The sequence below is a fragment of the Echinops telfairi genome, unplaced genomic scaffold (genome assembly GCF_000313985.2).
Source record: "Echinops telfairi isolate 266 unplaced genomic scaffold, ASM31398v2 ScPeMD7_7459;HRSCAF=8497, whole genome shotgun sequence".
Lineage (NCBI taxonomy): Eukaryota > Metazoa > Chordata > Mammalia > Afrosoricida > Tenrecidae > Echinops > Echinops telfairi.
In genome coordinates, this window is record NW_022111359.1 from 4,585,948 (window position 1) to 4,591,003 (window position 5,056).

Here is a 5,056-nt window from a genome sequence, read left to right on the forward strand (position 1 = left end):
AGCAGCCAGATGGGGGCCGAGGCTGGCAGGCACTGGTCTCCAACTCCAGCCCCAGCCCCGCCTTTAGCAGAAACCTCGGGGACGCGGGCGGGGGGCTCCGGCGGACAGCTCAGACAGGTAGGTACAAGCCGGCTCAGGGTCTGCAGACCGGAGCACCGGCGGGCAACGGGAAGAACAACAAAAACGTCCCCTCCGCAGGGAGGCTGAGCTGCGCCTGCGCCCGCTGCGGGGCTCGGAGGGCGCGGCGTCGGCAGCAGAGACCCCTGCTGACCAGTGGCCGCCATTGCACCGCGCTCCGTCCGGCCTCTTGCAACTTATTAACTGCCCATTCCCACTCTGAGCGCCTCCTCCGAGGTGCAAGACGTTTAAATCAAGCCGTTCATTTCCTCGCCCGCACCACGCCCTGAGCTTTGCGTGCGTACCTGTACGAATGAGGAAAGGTAAGGTTCCAAGAAGTCGATTTGCCCAAGGTCACACAGCTAGGAAGGGTGGGGCTGAATATAGACAAGACTCCCTGCTCTCCTGGAGGTGGCCACCGCCCATCATGACACACTAGCCACCACAGACAACCCAGGGATGGGTGAGCGTGACTGTGTGCCAAGACCCAGAGACCAGAACTAGATGGTGCCCGGCTACCACTGCCGACTGCTCGGAAAGGGATCCCATTAGAATGCCGTGGCCCTGGTGGGGGGCTGATGTAGAACAAAACTCAAAATCAAGAGACCAGCCAAGCGTGCTGACCGGATAGAGACTGGTGGAACCCCAAAACTATGGTCCACTGCTTCCCTTCCAATCTGGAACCAACCGAACTCCACCCTTGGCTCCATCCTTAGTCCATTGGCACAGGTCTAGAATGGGGAGCAAACCCATCTGTCTTGGAGGCAAGGATGGCGAGGCTTCCACCATTGGGCATGTTGTCAGGAGAGACCAGTCCCTCGAGAAGGCCATCATGCTCCGTAGAGCGGAAGCGCAGTGGAAGAGAGGAAGGCTGTTAAGGAGACGGACGGACACAGTGGCTGCCATCAGTGGGATCACACATAGGAAGGGTTGTGAGGATGGTCCGGTGTTTCGTTCGGGGCTGCTAGGGGCTGTAGCCAACTCATGGGTACATAGCACCTCACAGCAACGACAGGATGGGGACAATCCCACGACAGGTGAGCACACCTGAGACCAGCGGTTCATAACCTGTGGATCTTGACCCCTTTGGGGTTCGAAAGACCCTTTAACAGGAGTTGCCCTCTTCATTACAGTAGCAGAATGACAGCTATGAAGTAGCAACGAAAATAATTTTATGGTTGGGGTCATCAGAACGTGAGGAACTGTATGAAAGGGTCCCCGTGGCAGGAGGAAGGTTGAGAACCACTGCCTTAAAATAATCAGCCATCTGGGATCAAAGCGTGTTGGGAGAGGAGCTATGGAAACAGGAAGTCCAGGGAGGAGGGGGATGGGAGAGGGGCCACGGGAAGGGATGGCAATGGGGGAGGTTGGAGACGTGTGTGCCTGAAGCATCTGCTGTGAAACCGGCCTTCTGCCTTCTAGACCCCCACCCAACCCCCAACACACAGTTTAGTTTATCTTTGTTGTTCATGGAAAAACAACCATTGCATAGTTGCACCAACTAAAGGAGAGGGTGGGGAGTGGATCCAGCCTGGGGGCATCAGGAAGGGCTTCCTAGAGGAGGTGGCCCTTGAGCTGAGACAATGTGTGTGTGTAGGGCGGGGGGAGGCAGGGAGCGGGGAGGTCAAGTGCAAAGCCCCTGTGGCAGGAAGGAGTGAATTAGCCCCTCTAAGACCACTGCCTTCCAGCCAATCCCAACTCCCAGAACGGAGTGGAACCCCGTAAGTCTGTTCATCTTGACAAAAGCAGACTGCCACGCCTCTCTCCTGCAGACCAGCTGGTGGGTGCTAACCACCCACCTTTGAGTGGGCAGCCGATCACTCTAACCACTACGCCACCAGAGAACTTCAGCCAGTGCTGGGAAACGCCAAACCAAACTCCCTGCCATCGGTGCGATGCCGGTTCACAGCGACCCTGCCGGACAGGGCAGAACTTTCCCTGTGGGTTTCTGAGACGGTCACTCTTCTCAGGGATAGAAAGCCTCGTCTTTCCTCCTGTGGGGTGGCTGGTGGTAGAGAACTGTTGACCTTGCTGTGGTGTAGCCCAGGACGCCCACGGGGGTCCTTCCCTCCACCAGCCCAGTGAGGTGTCTCTGCCAATGGATTGTGGGCCTTCGCTCACATCCTGAGCCTCCTGCAGACGTGGTGCTCAGAATGAAGCTGCCCGACAGAGGAGGCCTGGTGGCATAGTGGTTACACGTGGAGCCGCTACCTGCGAAGTCAGCAGTTCAGAACCACCAGCCCGGCCACTCCGGCTAGAAAGACCAAGCTTGCGATGCCCATCAAGAGTTACAGTCTTGGAAAATCTCCGGGGCAGGGGCAGTTCTACCCTGTCCTATAGGCTTGCTGTGAGTCAGAATCCACTCAATGGTAGTGGGCTTCCTACAGTCTGAGATGTGACTGTTAGGTAGCAGGATGGGGGGTGTTCCTCTCCACGCCTAAAGGCCCCCTACAGGAGGCTGGAAGCCAATGAAGGCTAAGGGGCATGCGCCAATTCAAACCCAAGCCAGGTGGGAGGCACACGTAGGTGGGTGGTACACCTGGGTTGGCCCAAAGGATACCCGGCGAGCTTAGTTCAGCCAATGGGGTCAACCAGTACCGTCTGTTGACCACGCCTCCCAGCTGAAGGCCCTAAAGGCTGGACCTTCGAGGTCACCGCCCCTTTTTTCAGCTCCTCCTCCGCCGTCCCCTTGGCGATGCTTAGTCTCTCTGGCCTCGGGCCACCACACGTAGGTGTGGAGTGCCCCGAGGGTGCCGGTGTTCAGTGACTCTATAGTCTGAAACTTCGTCTATCCTTTATAAAAACACACTTGGATCACAAACTAGGCTTCGGGGTGAATGCTGTCTGGTGCGAAGCCAGGAACCGAGGCTATAGCCCCCTCCGAGGCAGGTCTTGGCAGGGTCCTTTCCACCATCGTAGCAGCCCCGTCATTCAGATGGCTGACTTGCCATTCGGACTGCTCTATTCTCCTTCTGTCAACTGACCCACAGGACTTGTGGGTGCTGATGACCGAAGCTGCTGCAGGACAAGCACTAGCACGGGTTTCACCAACGCTTCTACTGGGCGCGTGACTCGAGAGGAATGGCCGTGTCACATGGCCGCTCTGTCCCCAGCTGTAGTGGACACAGTAGTTTACCGAGGGCAAACCAGGGTGGGATTGGTTGCGAACAGGCCGGCTGGTTTCCTCTGCTCAGAAGGACAGCTGTCAACTGGTCCCTGTGCCTGGGGGCCCTAGCCCCTGGCTGTTCGCAGCCTCCTTTGTAAAACCAGCGGTGAGCCTTGTGCCAGAGGCAGCGGTGGTGCTTCCGGGGTAGAATTTCCGCCTCCCGTGCTGGAGATCCGGGTTCAATTCCCAGCAAAGACCCCCTGGGTGAGGTTGGGTTCACTTGTATTAAGAAAGAGATTTGTATCAAGAAATGGCATCCCGGTTCTAGAATTCAGTAAGTCCAGTCTGGTCCAAGTCCAGGCTTCTCCTGACACTCGTGGAAGCTGATGAACAGGAAGCGGGATGGGTGAGGAAGTGGAGACAGTGGGGGTCACAGGCTGGTGGATGTTAGGTAGCTAGATTTAGGGACAGGGGTTGTCCCTCCCATGCCAGCAAAGCCACACACACACAGAGGAGGTTGGAAAGAAATCTGGCAGTCCTTGGACACCTATGGGAAGACCCCAAACTAAGCATGCACAGACTAGGACCCGTTAGCACAGAAGAAACCTCAAACCTAGCCTCCCCTTAGGTGCACCACCCAGGTGGGCCTAACTCAGCCAGTGAGGTCAGGCAATACCATCCACCTCGCCTCCCCAGCCAGGGGCTTGGAATATCCTGGCTGAGGGAAGGCCTTGCTCTCGCTTATCCTGCTCCTGGTCAGCGGCAGATGGAGGGTGAGAGTCTCCCACCCCCCCGCGGACGCACATGTGCCCACTCAGGGCCTACTCAAGGCCCACAGCCCCTTGGCCCACATGCCATTAACCTCCAGCATTCTTGGGCTTCTGACCTCCAGGATCCCCTCCCCTCTAATTCTGCCCCTGTGGGTGTTTTTTCCCACGTGGTTGTTCATGCCCGGTTGTGAACCCCAGTTCGGGCTTTCGTGGGGCTTGGCGCGCTTTCCAGAAATAGTGTGTGCCCCTTTGAGACGGTAAAACCTGAAACTTTTCCGTTCCTTCCTAAAATCTCACTGGGATCACAAAACGTGCTTCGGCATGAATTCTTTCAACGCGAGAAGCCAAGAACCGAGGTCCCACCCACTCTGGAAACCTCTCAGAGGCGTGTGGGGAACGGAGACCCGGGAAGAGAGTGTATGCGGACCGATTCTCTCGGCTCCCATGGAAGGAGTCTGGGAGGCCTTCACGCTCCTGAGTTGGAGATGAATCCCAGTCACATTCTCCTGCTAAAAGCTTTGTCCCACACTGCCTCCTGTAATAATGCCATGAATGCCAATCGAAAGATACTTCTTGCCAGCTCAGGGTCGCTTACGCCACACTTGAAGGTTATCTGCCTGAAGGTCGTCTGCCCTGTCCCAGCCTAAGTGAGGCCCAGTCCTTTCTGATAAAGATCATAGATTGTTCCCCTGAAGAAGAGCTCAGGGGCACCAAGGGTCCTCAAGCCAGCTCAGGGGTGACTAAGGTTAAGCCACCATCCTAACTCTAGAATCCGCCCACCTTGCTGGGCAGGTGCCTTCCTGTCATGTGTACCTCTAGTACCTCCCCTTCCTATTGCATGCTGGCCCTTCGTAGGCAGTGGCTTGCAGGCTCGATGATGTAAGCCCGTTAGGGAATGCATCCTTTCTCTCTCTGGTTCCAGACTCCATGGAAGAAGTGAGCCCTGGCAGGTTTTGGCCGTTGTCCTTTATCTCTTTCTTTTTAGCTACACAACAGTTCCTTAAGACCCTCTTGGTCTTGGAGGCTGGTCCGCCACGAAGGCGGAAATCTGGGGTCTGTGGAA